At 43.3% G+C, this 15,845-nt stretch overlaps 1 protein-coding gene across 2 annotated transcripts in view; it reads left to right on the top strand.

Moving 5' to 3' along the window:
- The window catches only part of LOC136874999 (phospholipase A1 1), a 102,237-nt gene that overhangs the window by 21,684 nt on the left and 64,708 nt on the right, over positions 1 to 15,845 (top strand). The window contains exon 2 of one of the 2 annotated variants that reach the window (XM_068227950.1): positions 6,555 to 6,632. The gene's annotated coding sequence lies outside the window, so the exon portion shown is untranslated. Of the gene's footprint in view, positions 1 to 6,554; positions 6,633 to 10,814; positions 10,858 to 15,845 lie in introns of both variants that reach the window. The other variant, XM_068227951.1, reaches the window with a different exon arrangement.

Raw genomic sequence — 15,845 nt, 5'->3', positions numbered from 1 at the left:
GGCACTAATACGCCATACGCCATTTCATTTCACTAGCTGTTGAACCAACATCTTTCTGACCTCAAAAGGAAGTACATCTTTCATTCTTTTATGTGAGGGAAGAGAGAAAAGCACTCGTTGCTCAGCTATTGTTCTTTCCCGACCCCGACGGTATTTGGTTCTCGAGGCCTAGAAAGTCTTTTATTTTCACGTCCTTCGTTGCTTTTCCTATTCTTTTTCCGATAAATTAAGGAAGATTCCTGAAGATTCGTGAGATAATATAAAGAAGATTCCACAGATACTTTTTTTTTCAAGTCATGAGAGAAATACTCGATCCTTCGAATTTCTTAGATCTACCATGCATGACAACTCCTTCACTGTTTTCACATCCTGTGAATAGAATATATGGATACTGTTGTATGTCCGTCGCGCCCTTCTCGATCCGCCAGCCAGCTACACGCGTGCCAGTGTGTTATTCTTCGAGCCTCGACGCGCAGCCCTCAGTGCGCGTGCCTGGAGCGTTGTGTGTGCTATAAAAAGGAGCTCCTAGCCTGTCCAAGCCCCACTGACCCCGGTGTCCAGCTCCAGAATACACCCTACGTCGAGCACGGAGGCTACTCCTCTTGAAAATGTGCTTCGGCCAGGTGGACTGAATTTCTGGCAGTAAGAGGTCTCACCTCGGGTCACCGCTCCTCTTGCTTGTTCCACTGTCCATGTCCAGTCTTACCATTATATGCCACTATCATTCCCTAGCTAATGCAAGCTCCCATTATCAACTTAGTTTCGCTAAGTAGGAACTCTTCAGTCATTGAACTTACGTTAATGAACTCAGACACTTCAACAAGGAAGGATTCTCTGAGATATTTACGTCAGTGCTTCTGATAGTTTTCGACTATCAAGAACTTTTCATGTCACAAGGACTATCTTTCCGAGATAGTAGTGAATGTGAATACTCCAACGTGTATATAGTGTACAAAAGACAGACTCTTTCTCCAAATTCATAGTTCATTTTGCTTCGAGATAACTTTCAGTTTTGTTAGTGTAAATATTGTCATTTTACATGTGAAGCAAATAAAGAAGTTGTGTTTTTTGTAAACCCAACCTTGTTTACAACACAACTCTGTGGCGACGAGGTAAACAAAAAGAAACACAAAATTGCAATTCATCTGCCCCAATCGACACTCGGTGGTGACGAGAAACAGCACGAACTTTATAGGCCCCGTCATCCACTCATTCACCACGAGGTACAGCAACCGCCGTGCCCTCAGACACTTATACATTGGCAACGAAGTCAATCAGTGCTCAGTGTGTCGCCCACTCAGTCGACACAAAGTACAAACCTGTGTCCATTCGGTTATCAACTCATTTGCAACAGACCAACAAACGCTTGCGGGATATTGTCCACTCATGGGCGCAGTGACATGCTACTACGTAACTATCATCCTTCCACATTGGCACCAGTACGGCCTATCACAGCAGTTCGCTTTTCTCCAGTGAAGCTATTAGACTTCTTCACACTACGGAACGTCAACCGACATTCCACAGCTCTCTGTCGTGCGCTCCACCAGTGTGGCACGCTCCAGTGTGTTTGCTTGCTCTCTCTCTCACTCCCAGCTATACCGGTCAAGGTCTCGCCTACAACCAGTTCTGCCACACGGCTATACTTGCTCTTTATTGCACACATCTCGCAATGGCTACAGCTGAGCAACTCGCTACAGTATTCCAGGCCTTACAGCAGCAACAACAACTGTTTATGCAACAACAACAGGCAGCATTAATTCAGGCTATTCAAGCTATTTCTGTCTCTACACAGCCATCAGCTATTCCTCCGTTCTCTGCTTTTGATCCGGCTAAGGAAGAATGGTCCGTTTATTTAGCCCGCTTACAACAGCATTTCATCTGCCATTCTGTCACAGATGATCAACGCCGCCGAGCACTATTTCTTAGTTCGGTTGGCAATGCTACGTGTGAATTACTACGTAAATTAAGTCCAGAAGAAAACCTATCTGAGGTACCATTCGCACATCTCTTGGCCCGTCTCACTGAACACTATGCCAAAGCTCCTCACATAGTGGCTGCTCGCTATAAATTTTTTCAGAGCAGAAAGCAACCCCATCAGACACATACTGAATGGATAACTGAATTGCGTGGTCTAGCTAAACCCTGCCAGTTCATATGCTCCAAGGACGGTTGTGGTTCACCCTACACTGATTCTCTCATTCGGGACATGGTAATTTTACATACTCCTCAGGACAAAATACGTTTTGACGCTGTCAAGCAGAGTAACCCTTCTTTAGAAGACGTCCAGCGTATTGCTACGGTTTATGAGCTTACTACCAAGACTGCCGCAGCCATAGCTTCTCCACACGAAGTTGCTCAAGTCTCGACGCAGGCCCGCAAGTCCTCTGCTACAGTGAACCGCGCAGACAAGGCGCTCTCTACCAAGCATTCTCGCACGGTTCCCTCTCGTAATTCTACAAGGAAACCCAATTCTAAAAGCAACTCGAAACTCCTGCGTTCCTGCCGCGGCTGTTTCAAGCATCATGAACGTCGTGACTGTCGTTTTTTCAAAGCCACTTGTGACCGATGTAATAAACTTGGACACATTAAGACTGTATGTCAGAGTTCGCTCCGCCCTGCTAAGACTCCTGCAGCACGCCGGCAGCATCTACAGCCCCGCCAAGACATGGAAGTTGATCAGATCAATCTTATTCTTCCCACAAAGAATTCTCACAAGATCATCGTTCCTCTCTCATTCTCTGATCGATCTGTCGATTTTCAATTAGACACTGGATCACCTGTCTCTATTATTAACCTGGCTACATACCACGACTTAGGTTCACCTTCATGCTCTCCGGCTGACATCCAGCTCGTGACATTTAACAAAAGGAAAATTGACATTAAAGGTCAAATCAAGCTTCAGGCTCGTTATAAAGGAATTCAGAAGGCCATTCCTCTTCTCGTAGTTAACAACTACACTGCATCCAACATTCTGGGCATGGATCTATTTAACTTATTTGGTTTCCGGATACATGACAACATTAACGTCGTATCTACATTGCATCCTACTTCTGACGTTACCGCTCTCCTGGAGCAGTTTCCTGAAGTCTTCGACTCTCAGCTCGGAACAGCAAAAGCCTATACAGCTCACATACAGCTGAAATCCGGAGCTAAGCCTCGCTTCCTCAAAGCACGTCCAGTACCCCTCGCACTTCAAGACCAGGTCACGAAAGAATTAGACAGATGGATACAAACTGGAATTGTGGTACCAGTTACTTCTAGTCAATGGGCTACTCCACTAGTGGTCATCAAGAAACCTGATGGTAATGTTCGACTTTGTGGAGATTTTCGATCTACCGTCAACGCACAAATCGACACAGATATCTTTCCTATTCCACGTCCAGAAGACTTATTCCGTCGTCTCTCTGGTGGACAATTCTTCTCTCGAGTTGATCTTAAAGAAGCATATCTCCAGCTACTTTTAGACGAAGAATCTAAGAAATTCCTCACACTCAACACTCCTCTCGGACTGCTCCAGCTCCAGCGGCTCCCATTCGGTGTTTCATCCTCAGCGGCTATTTTTCAGCGCTATTTAGCTCAACTCACCGCCTCCATTCCCGGTTGTGCTAACTACCTGGATGATATTATTGTTACTGGAAAAGATCATCAGGAACATCCAACCAATCTACGCCTCCTTCTCCAGAAATTGAAAGACAATGGCCTACGAGCGAATCTCGCTAAATGTACATTCTTTCAGCCTCAAGTTCACTACCTCGGACATATACTTGATCAGACTGGAATTCGCCCTAGTGCACAGAATGTCTCAGCTATCGTAAACATGCCGGCACCGCAGAACCTCAAGCAGCTCCAGTCATTCATAGGCAAAGCGAACTACTATAATAAGTTCATTCCCCGCTTCGCTACAGTGGCAGCTCCATTAAACGCTCTACGTAAAAAAGGTGTTAAATTTCAGTGGACTCCGCAATGCCAACAGGCATGGAAAACCATCAACAACGCCTTAATTCAAGCTATACAACTCACTCATTTTCAGCCCGACAAGATCATCACGCTAGCTACTGACGCTTCAGACTACGGTGTCGGTGCCGTTCTCTCCCAGAAGGATCGTCATGGACAGGAACGCCCCATCGCCTTCGCTTCGAAAACACTTAATGACCATCAACGTCGATACTCACAGATAGAGAAAGAAGCTTTAGCCATCATCTTTGGTATTCGCCGTTTCAATGAATATCTCTATGGCAACCATTTCCTGATCATTACTGATCATAAGCCTCTAGTACACTTATTCCATCCTGGTAATAAGATCCCTGAGAATTCCCTCAGAAAGCTTCAAAGATGGTCCATGTTCCTTTCTGATTATTCCTATCAGATTGTCTATCGAGCCACATCCCAGCATTGTAATGCTGATGCCCTCTCACGCTTACCAGTTGGTCCTGATACTGCCTTTGATTCTCAAGAATCTGAATGTCTTCAGTTGGACATAGAACTTTAAGATACTGTATCCAGTTTTCCTATTGATGCTACCTGTATAGCTAAAGCTACGGATAGGGACAGTACACTTGCTACTGTGCGTACTTACATCCGCAACGGTTGGCCTCTTCAGAGCAAGCTTCCTGCCCACCTTGCACCTTATCATCGTATGCAGCATCGTCTCACGACTCGTGCTGGAGTCGTACTCCTAGAAAAGGGCACCATCTTCCGAGTGGTTATCCCACTTAGCCTACAGAAACAAGTTCTCGAATTATTACACCAAAGCCATTGGGGTATATCAAGAACAAAGTAACTAGCACGTCAACACTGCTACTGGCCCGGTATTGATGCCGCCATCGAAAAGCTCATCCGTCATTGTGAACAATGTCAACTGAATCAGAACGCCCCGTCTTCTGATCTAGCTTCATGGCCTCCTGCTACTACTCCATGGGAACGAGTTCACATCGATTTCGCAGGTCCTTTCCTCAGTTCCATGTGGTTAATAGTCATCGATTCATTATCGCACTTTCCATATGTAGTGGATATGCATTCGACTACTACGACAGAAGCTACCATTCGTGCTCTTCAGAAAATATTTACTACAGAAGGCTTACCTCAAGTACTCATTTCGGACAACGGACCTCAATTTACAGCTACTGCTTTTAAGAACATTTGTACATATAATGGCATTCGTCATATCCTAGCACCGCCTTTTCACCCTCAATCTAATGGTGAAGCTGAACGCTTTGTACAAACATTTAAGAGAAGTATGAAAAAAGCTGTCTCTTCAGGCTTAACTAAAGACCAAGCATTGCTCCAACTCTTAAGCAACTACAGAACTCTGCCCGGCGCTGATAATATCACTCCTGCACAGAAGCTCCATGGACGACCTCACAGAACTTTACTTTCTCTGTTGCAGCCTCTTCCGGCCCAGCCTCAGACCTCACCAACGAAGTTCTCCGTCAACGACAAGGTCTACACCAGGACATTCAAGTCAAACCCACTCTGGATACCTGGAGTCATCTGCAGATCGTTGGGTCATCGTCTATACGAGATACAGACTACGGAGAAACGTATCTGCCGCCATCAAGACCAGATACGTCTGCGCTACCGCCCCTGTCCAGCTATTGATTCTATTGCTAAGCCAGATAAATCTATTGCTGAACGAGCTTTAGACCATTTAATAACCATGGGTTCCTTTCAGGACGAGGCAGCGCCACTCCGCCCAGTCCCAGCTCCGGACAATACAACAGGGACATCAGCAGCTCCGGCCCAGCATCGCAGCCGCCGCCAGCGCCGCCGCCGTTTCACGCCGTACCGGCGTATTTAGGAGGGGAGGGTGTTGTATGTCCGTCGCGCCCTTCTCGATCCGCCAGCCAGCTACACGCGTGCCAGTGTGTTATTCTTCGAGCCTCGACGCGCAGCCCTCAGTGCGCGTGCCTGGAGCGTTGTGTGTGCTATAGAAAGGAGCTCCTAGCCTGTCCAAGCCCCACTTACCCCGGTGTCCAGCTCCAGAATACACCCTACGTCGAGCACGGAGGCTACTCCTCTTGAAAATGTGCTTCGGCCAGGTGGACTGAATTTCTGGCAGTAAGAGGTCTCACCTCGGGTCACCGCTCCTCTTGCTTGTTCCACTGCCCATGTCCAGTCTTACCATTATATGCCACTATCAATCCCTAGCTAATGCAAGCTCCCATTATCAACTTAGTTTCGCTAAGTAGGAACTCTTCAGTCATTGAACTTACGTTAATGAACTCAGACACTTCAACAAGGAAGGATTCTCTGAGATATTTACGTCAGTGCTTCTGATAGTTTTCGACTATCAAGAACTTTTCATGTCACAAGGACTATCTTTCCGAGATAGTAGTGAATGTGAATACTCCAACGTGTATATAGTGTACAAAAGACAGACTCTTTCTCCAAATTCATAGTTCATTTTGCTTCGAGATAACTTTCAGTTTTGTTAGTGTAAATATTGTCATTTTACATGTGAAGCAAATAAAGAAGTTGTGTTTTTTTGTAAACCCAACCTTGTTTACAACAGATACTAAATTAATTTCATTGATACATTTCTCATTCTGTTACAGGTACCATCACTGGACAAATATTAAAAATAGTCTCTCATTTTGGTATCAATAGCTGCCCTATAATCAGCCGATTTACAGGTTCGTGAATTATCATTATTATTTTTCAATATTATGAATATTTGATTCATAAATTACTAAGGCTATTTTACACGAGTGCACTAGATTTCGCAACTAAGTCTCGTAACTGGCTTTTGTTCGAATATGCATGCATGAATCAGATTCTTATCTTTTAGAGTTCAATTTAAATTGAAATATATCGTTCAAGCTCCAGTCTTGTCCAACTTTGATTACTGTGACGTGTAGAGGGAATAGGCCTTCTGAATAGACTACAAGGAGGGCAGAACGAATTTTTGCGAAACATCTGTACACTTTGAACATGTATCACCGTCGGTTACTGTTCTCGTATTACCTCGTCTTGATGTGCGATACAAATACCACGCAGCTGGATCGTGGACTACGACAAGACGAGAGGAGAGTAGAATACAGGCAGAGGATTTGAAATTCCTAAGAGGTATCGAGGGCAAGACTAGAAAGAATAGAATTAGAAATGAAGAGATAAGGAAAAGGACAGGAATCTTGAAACTTCAAGACAGAATAGAAACAACAGAGCTAAAGTGGTATGGGCATATGATGAGAATGAGAGAAGAGAGTGCCAAAAAAGGCTTTTTCAGAGAAGTTAACATTAAAGTGACCACGAGAAAGACCCCGAAAGTGGTGGACAGATTCAGTGTGAGAGTGCATAGAGAAGAGGGGAGGAAAACCAGAAGATGTACTTAAAAAAGGAGAAGAGTGGTGGAGAGACAGGCAGCGATGGAGGACCTTGATTCACAACCCGACCCGGGAAGCTGGAAACGGGAAATGAAGATGATGATGATGTCTGGTCAAAAGGCACTATTCCGCTTAATTTTTTTAATTTCGCCCACATGCATTGCAGTAGATGAATACTATCGAACACCATGAATAATCCAGACCCAGAAAGATGTCATTCCTTAAAAGTAGTACAATATGCGATCATGGATACATTCGTGTGCCTTTTATTATGCGTTTCTTTTCGTTTTCCCACAACTTTATTAGGGTGTAAATAGCGCCTTTTGAACAGACTTTCCTAAAATGTCCTCCATAAAGTACCGTACACTTCACAACCCAGCTACCTGAGAATTTTCTTTAAAAACCTTTTTCCGGGTCATGAGAGAAATACTCGATCCTTCGATTTTTCTAGATCTACCATGCATGACAACTCCTTCACTATTTTTATATCCCGTGAATAGAATATAATTTCTGGTCATAATAGGCATATACGAAGGACAAATTAATTTAATGCAGATGTATGGGAATTCTTGTATGGCTAAACCTGAGTGATCTTACAAATTGTTTCTAGACGTTCAAGATTTTGATATATGTATAAATTGTTCAGGCTAGTTTGCATGACAACACTAGGTTTCGCAGCAATGTTTCTTAGCTGGATTTTATTGGAATGTGCATGTATGAATTACGAAACTCGGAATTTTCAGCTACTTCCAAGTTTTCATGCAATTTAATTATTGATTTAAGGCTTATAAATGTTTCGATCCGTTATCTGCTTTACTAAATGAAAATGGAAGAATATCACATTTAGTATTTTCTGTAACCTTACTGAAATAAATACTAGTAGACAATCCTAAAAGTTATTATAATCATGGAATAATTATTTTAAAATAAGCTAACTTTCAGTTGGGAAATTTACAAATCTGATGAAGAAAGAAGACAAGTATTTATTTGTTTCCTCCTTATCTCCTCCTTTGGTGTCACTAACAACATTTCTGCCACAGTTGCTGACAGGATGTGAGTACCCATATCACTTGATAATACCGAAGTAAAATTTAGAATATATTATTAAACTACTGTACTTATTGATGTCTCCACGTAAACAACCACCCATGTAATTACTTTCATGAAATGAGTTTCACAAAATTAGTTGCAAAACTAAGTGTTGTCATGTAAACTAGCCTTTGCGTTACTCACTGACTGATGTTAATTTCACTCTTGCAAATCGTACTGTATGTATCTTATTACATCTTTGTATAATACAGTATCTCATTGTATCTTAATTATTGAATTATTCTTCACTTTCTTTGCTTCTTAATTATCTACTTGTAATCTGTTATAATATTAGGCTTATAGTTAGTATACAAAGTACACATTTAAGCGCACGGAGTTTAATAACTGTATTCGTTTATATGTTCTTAACCTAGGTGCAAAGTATTTATGCAGGCCTACTAGTAATTAATTACATGTCATCCCAGTTATCATATGTGGGACTTATTAGGAATGTTTTGTTGTATTGTTTGTACAGTATATACAAGGTGACTGGGAGACAAGTAAAAGTAACCTTCGGGAAGGTGGGGATGAATATCCGCAGTTCGTAAAATACGTTGTTTTCCTTCCAATTTAACGAATGGTTTGTCTGAAGGAAGAGCTTGAAGTAGAGGGCGATGATTGTGAGGTAGGTAGTAGCTTAGTTTGCCCGTCGCCTTATACAACCCGCCGTACCTTGATTCAGGCGATATGGATGCGAAACGTGTAAGAAGCAATTCTAAGTACGTAACTGCACTGCAACTGTACCTATCACTGCACTGCGGCTTCATCACGTATTCTGCAGGCGTAATATGCAAGAAGTAATTCTAAATACATCACTCCACAGCAGCTGTACACATCACTGCAATGCAACTTCAGGCTGTGTGAAAAACTTCTACGTACAATAAGCGAACGTTTTCACGCCGAAAATTATTATAATATATGTCAGCAAATTCTAAATACATCACTGTACCGCAGGTATAAACGATTTCTCTTGCTTTATAAACAGTAAACTTTCATTCTTGCAATTTTTGAAAAACAGGGCATTATTTTGAAGTCATACGTATTCCGGGCTATACCAACAACCATCAATTAAAGTATTTGTACGTATCTCCCAAACACCCTTTATTTAATGAGGTGAGATGTAAGAGAAGATGATTAATCTTTACCTTTCCAGAATAAGCATCAACCAATAAATCCATCAAATGACATTGATCTAAGGTTGTTAAGGGACAAAAGAATTGCCTCTAAGTCAAAGAAGTTATTTCCAAAATTCAGGCACTTGTTTGATTGACCAGTTTGTTTGTCTGTTCTGAATTCGTAGACATTGATTGTTTCAATATACATATTAGTGTCCTTGGCTCCCACAGCTCAGCGTCCAGAGTAAATCTGCAGTCCTTTAACGTTCATTTTTGTGATTAGAACAAATAAAATCCACCCAAATTTATGTTATGTATAGTGTTCAGTGCAATCAGAAGAACAATTTCCTTTAGTTTCGGGTGATCTCTGCAGTCTTTACGTCCCGCCTCAAAGATTCCTACCCATCACTTCAATAAGACCAATAAAACATAATACTTGCCAGAAACAACAAATATTAGTCGACGAAACGTCTTGACCTTCAACAATCAAACTTCCACCCTATGTTCGTTTCTTTCCGGAGCTTCTACTGCCGACTTCATCCATTGTTCAATGCAGTGCAACTCGCCTAATCCAGTTTACTACTTACCAGACCCATTCAACTTCCACTCACTGCACTTACTGTAGACTGAGGCACGGATTTACATCGATTAAATGCAATTAGATCCACTCTGAGACCAAGGAATGCCTGTCATTCTTCTCACTTTCATTTGACCTAATCTCATGAATAATTTTAATTTTCGTAATTTATTGTTAGTATTATTGTTATTATTACATATGAACACTTGATTGCTACAATTACGAAGTTTACTGTATAGTACGCGCACTTTTTAGTGATAGATTTTTGTACTTGGTTGAGGTGTAAGAAGGGAGCACTGCCGATTCCGGTAGTACTGCCAACTGAATGAAAATGAAATCTGAATTGAATCGATAATATGATCGATCGATATGAATTTACTAAACATTTATTATCTTACGCCAACAACTGTGTCACACACACACAATATATAATACTATACAACATTTCCCGATGCGAAACGTGTTCCGAGCATGAATTCTATAGTTTGGCTTTGCTGTGTAAACAACAACAGTACGAGTACTTAAAGTGTACGCCAGATGTCGCACAGCGATCATAAGCATTCTTAGTTTTGAAAGGTTGCCAATACGCATCTCGAAGATAACCGAAGTCGACCGATTCAGCACTAGGGTGTAAATCTATCGCTAAAAAGTGCGCAGATAATATGTATGTATATGTAACCTTCTTAAGTGGACTTTTTTTCCCATCTACAGAAAAGAGCCTCATCAGCAAAATTACACTTCGATTTTATTATGGGTAAGTACTTCGGCAATAACGTTTGAATTGATCGTTTCATATGATAGCATTTCTCAATTTTCGCCTTGTAAGGACCGTGTAAAATAAACCTAAGCATTCCTCTTAAAGTTGCTTCTTTAGCTTTCCAATATTCCTTCTTCCTTTTATGTTTTTTTTTCTCTCCTCCATCAGATTTGATTTTCTTTCACCTTCTGCTCCAGTAAATCCTTAAAGTTTCTTTTATCAACCTTTTGAAAGTTGATCTGTCTTCTATTATATCTTCCGTTATCCCAGTCTCTGTTATAACTTTATTTATTCCTTAGATCCACTGGCTGAAGGGCCGTCTTTTCAGCAATAAAGTTCCCCGGGTAAAGCAGCTCATTGTGCCCTGTCTACACAGTAACTCATGGGGAAATAACATCACTAACATGTAATAAATCACAGGAATCAATACGATTCTTTCCTCAATTTTGATAAGCCTTCACTACACAAATATAGTTATTGGAACAGAAACTGTGGGGACTCTGCTTCCGATTATAGAAATGCACAGTCTTCATTGTTTGCCCCAGACTTAATCGCATTAAATTATTCCGATTCCGTGACATTTCAAGTAATATAAGACTGGGAAATTTGAATGTTGAGGCGAGTAATCTGAAAATTAGATTTAAATTCTGGTTTGTACTTAGATTTTCATTGAGCCCTTATGCTCATGGCGTCCCCAGACAAATGTCCATCGTGCCCATACGTTCAGTCATCAACCAATCACCACTGATTTGCATTTAGGGCAGTCGCCCAGGTGGCAGATTCCCTGTCTGTTGTTTACCTAGTGTCCCCTTCAATAATTTCAAAGAATTTGTAAATTTCTTGAACACTCCTTTGGTAAATTATTCCAGTCCCTAACTCCTCTGTAAACAAATACACTGGCGAATAAAGTGTCTAAACAAGAAGAAGGGGTTGTGCTAGATTAACGAACGTCGAAAGGCACGTTTATACATCTGAAAGATGACGTTGATTCAATTTTCCCGCAAATCGCACTACGTAGCGCTAGTAGCGGCCCCATGACGTTGCACATCAGGTTTGCTTTAAATACGGGATGTACTGGGCGAGAGCGTTAGTTACCTGTGAGAATGGGTGGAGTGACTGTGAGTAGTTCAAGAATGCCTTTACGACGACGAAGAGGCCAGTATCAACAACTCAATGCTCTTGAACGAGGCCGTATAATAGGGCAACGGGATTTTCCTTCCGCCCTATTGCAGAAAGGCTTGGCAGGAATGTCTCCACTGTGCATGCGTGCTGGCAGCAATGGTCACGAGAAGGTACGCTAGCAAGAAAACCGGGCTCCGGACGTCCCCGTGGCACCACGGAGAGGGAGGACGGCTGTATACGGCGTATGGCTATGGTGCAGCGGACTGCGTCTGCAGCAGCAATTCGAGCGGCAGTTGGCACCACAGTGACACGACGAACTGTTCGAAATCGGTTACATGAAGGACAGATCCGAGCCAAACGCCTTCCAGCGTACATTCCACTTACCCCAAACCATCGCCTTCTGCGACTTCAGTGGTGTCAAGCGAGAGCTCATTGGAGAATGCAGTGGAGGTTCGCTGTGTTTTCCGATGAAGGCCGGCTCTGCGTTAGTGCCAGTGATGGCTGTGTGTTGGTTAGAAGGAGGCCAGGTGAGCGCCTGCAATCCACCTGTGTGCTGTTTCCACACACAGAAACTACACCAGGAGTTCTGGTCTGGGGAGCAATTTCCTATGACAGCAGGAGCACTCTCGTGGTTATCCCACGCACCCTGATTGCAGATATGTACGTCCGTCTGGCCATTCTCCCTGTTGTGCTGCCATTCATGAATAGCATTCCCGGGGATGTTTTCTAACAGGACAGTGCACACCCCCTTGCCGCTGTTGTTATCCAACGTGCTGTACGGAGTGTCAACATCTTGTCTTGGCCTGCTCGATCCCCTGATCTGTCCCCAATCCAGTACGTATGTCATATGATTCGACAACAACTCTAATATCATCCACAGCCGGCAATAACCGTCCCTGTATTGACCACCCAACTGCAAAAGGCATGGAACTCTATCCCACAAGCTAACATCCGGTACCTGTACGACACAATGTATGCACGTTTGCATACCTGAATTCAACAGTCAGGCGATTACACCGGTTATTAATGGACCAGCATGGCACATTTGCGTTGTCTTTTCTCGAGCGTATATTTACTTGTAGTCTTGTACCTTTAATCAATTAAATATGTTACGTTGACAAATACACTGACTGACAGAGCAAATACAACACCAAGAAGGAGTGGTTCGAAAGGGATGAAAGTTGGGGAAAAAACAGAGACTGCACGGACGAATAATTGATGTTTATTTCAAACCGATATGCAGGTTACACAATGCGCACGGCATCGACTCAGTAGGATGTAGGACCACCGCGAGCGGCGATGCACGCAGAAACACGTCGAGGTACAGAGTCAATAAGAGTGCGGATGGTGTCCTGAGGGATGGTTCTCCATTCTCTGTCAACCATTTGCCACAGTTGGTCGTCCGTACGAAGCTGGGGCAGAGTTTGCAAACGGCGTCCAATGAGATCCCACACGTGTTCGATTGGTGAGAGATCCGGAGAGTACGCTGGCCACGGAAGCATCTGTACACCTCGTAGAGCCTGTTGGGAGATGCGAGCAGTGTGTGGGCGGGCATTATCCTGCTGAAACAGAGCATTGGGCAGCCCCTGAAGGTACGGGAGTGCCACCGGCCGCAGCACATGCTGCACGTAGCGGTGGGCATTTAACGTGCCTTGAATACGCACTAGAGGTGACGTGGAATCATACGCAATAGCGCCCCAAACCATGATGCCGCGTTGTCTAGCGGTAGGGCGCTCCACAGTTACTGCCGGATTTGACCTTTCTCCACGCCGACGCCACACTCGTCTGCGGTGACTATCACTGACAGAACAGAAGCGTGACTCATCGGAGAACACGACGTTCCGCCATTCCCTCATCCAAGTCGCTCTAGCCCGGCACCATGCCAGGCGTGCACGTCTATGCTGTGGAGTCAATGGTAGTCTTCTGAGCGGACGCCGGGAGTGCAGGCCTCCTTCAACCAATCGACGGGAAATTGTTCTGGTCGATATTGGAACAGCCAGGGTGTCTTACACATGCTGAAGAATGGCGGTTGACGTGGCGTGCGGGGCTGCCACCGCTTGGCGGCGGATGCGCCGATCCTCGCGTGCTGACGTCACTCGGGCTGCGCCTGGACCCCTCGCACGTGCCACATGTCCCTGCGCTAACCATCTTCGCCACAGGCGCTGTACCGTGGACACATCCCTATGGGTATCGGCTGCGATTTGACGAAGCGACCAACCTGCCCTTCTCAGCCCGATCACCATACCCCTCGTAAAGTCGTCTGTCTGCTGGAAATGCCTCCGTTGACGGCGGCCTGGCATTCTTAGCTATACACGTGTCCTGTGGCACACGACAACACGTTCTACAATGACTGTCGGCTGAGAAATCACGGTACGAAGTGGGCCATTTACCAACGCCGTGTCCCATTTATCGTTCGCTACGTGCGCAGCACAGCGGCGCATTTCACATCATGAGCATATCTCAGTGACGTCAGTCTACCCTGCAATTGGCATAAAGTTCTGACCAATCCTTCTTGGTGTTGCATTTGCTCTGTCAGTCAGTGTATATTGCCAAAAATTCCTTATTCTACATTCCTTATTTCATGGTGTTTGGATACTTTTTTCGTCAGAGTATTTATCCTAATTTGCCCTATTGAATTCCCAATTTATCTTCACATTGTTATCTTTCGTACTTTTAAAAACAACACTCAAACTTGTTCGTCTACTAATGTCATTCCACGCAATCTCTCCATCGACAGCTCGGAACATACCACTTGATCGAGCAGCTTGTTTCCTTTCTCCCAAGTCTTTCCAACTGAAACTTCGCAACATTTTCGTAACGCTACTCTTTTGACGAAAATCACCCAGAGCAAATGAAGCTGTTTTCTTTGGATTTTTGTCCAGTTCTCGAATCAAGTAATCCTGGTGAGAGTCCCATACACTTATATGTAGTTCCCTGCATGGATATGGATATTCATGGATCTCTGCAAAATGAGTGTGTTGGCGGATGTTAACTGTATTTTAACGTGGTTAATTTTGCAGATAATCTCTAAATAATGAAGTTGATTGATTTTCACTCAGGTTTACTTTTACTTTTGCTTGTGGTTAGGTGACCTTTAACATTGCTATGGGAGAATGGTGATATATTGCACCCGCTCACCTTCTGAGTCCCAGACTAGCATTCAACTCAGGGCTGATCAGTTCTTAATAGATGTCAAAAATTTAATCAATAAAATAAAAAATAAAGGCGCACAAATAAACACAGGGATGAACGGGGCATGCAAATTAAGGTAGGGGGACAGCTCATTCATAGATACTAATTATAGGATTCCACAATAGGACTGGGAAGTGACAACTTAAATTCCATAGGCATACTAGACTAACTACAATAAAAATATATGAAAACTGTTTTCCTATTGAATTTGCAATAAGGAGCAATTTATTAACTTAATTCGCAAACTGCAAGTGATGACAATTATTACACTTAGAAACTTCCATTCTGAAAATACATAAAATTGGATTCACCTCACTACTCTGGTAGTGTGAATAATATTTGGTGAATTCGCCCCATTGGTCACTGGGGATCGAATCTACGTCCGTATGAGTGGACATTTCACTGCTGAAAATCTTCTTTCGGAGACGTGGGCATGAGAGTAAACTATTTACCGTCATCTCCACGTTCCGTTGGATATGAGTCACCACCGGATATTTACATTCTAGTAGGCCGGATTTCCACTGTGGAAATGTTATCGTACCTAAAACGGGAACTAATTGTACGGGCGAACTCTAGCCTATATAACCAGATTTACAAACATGCCAGAGGTAGCTCGTCAACTCAAAGCTTATCTCAATATTTACATTTGTCAATACGACAACAAGGTACCG

Source organism: Anabrus simplex, chromosome 5 (assembly GCF_040414725.1).
Source record: "Anabrus simplex isolate iqAnaSimp1 chromosome 5, ASM4041472v1, whole genome shotgun sequence".
Classification (NCBI taxonomy): Eukaryota; Metazoa; Arthropoda; class Insecta; order Orthoptera; family Tettigoniidae; genus Anabrus; species Anabrus simplex.
The sequence above is the reverse complement of the archived record's forward strand: the minus strand, read 5'-3'. Positions and strand labels throughout refer to the sequence as shown.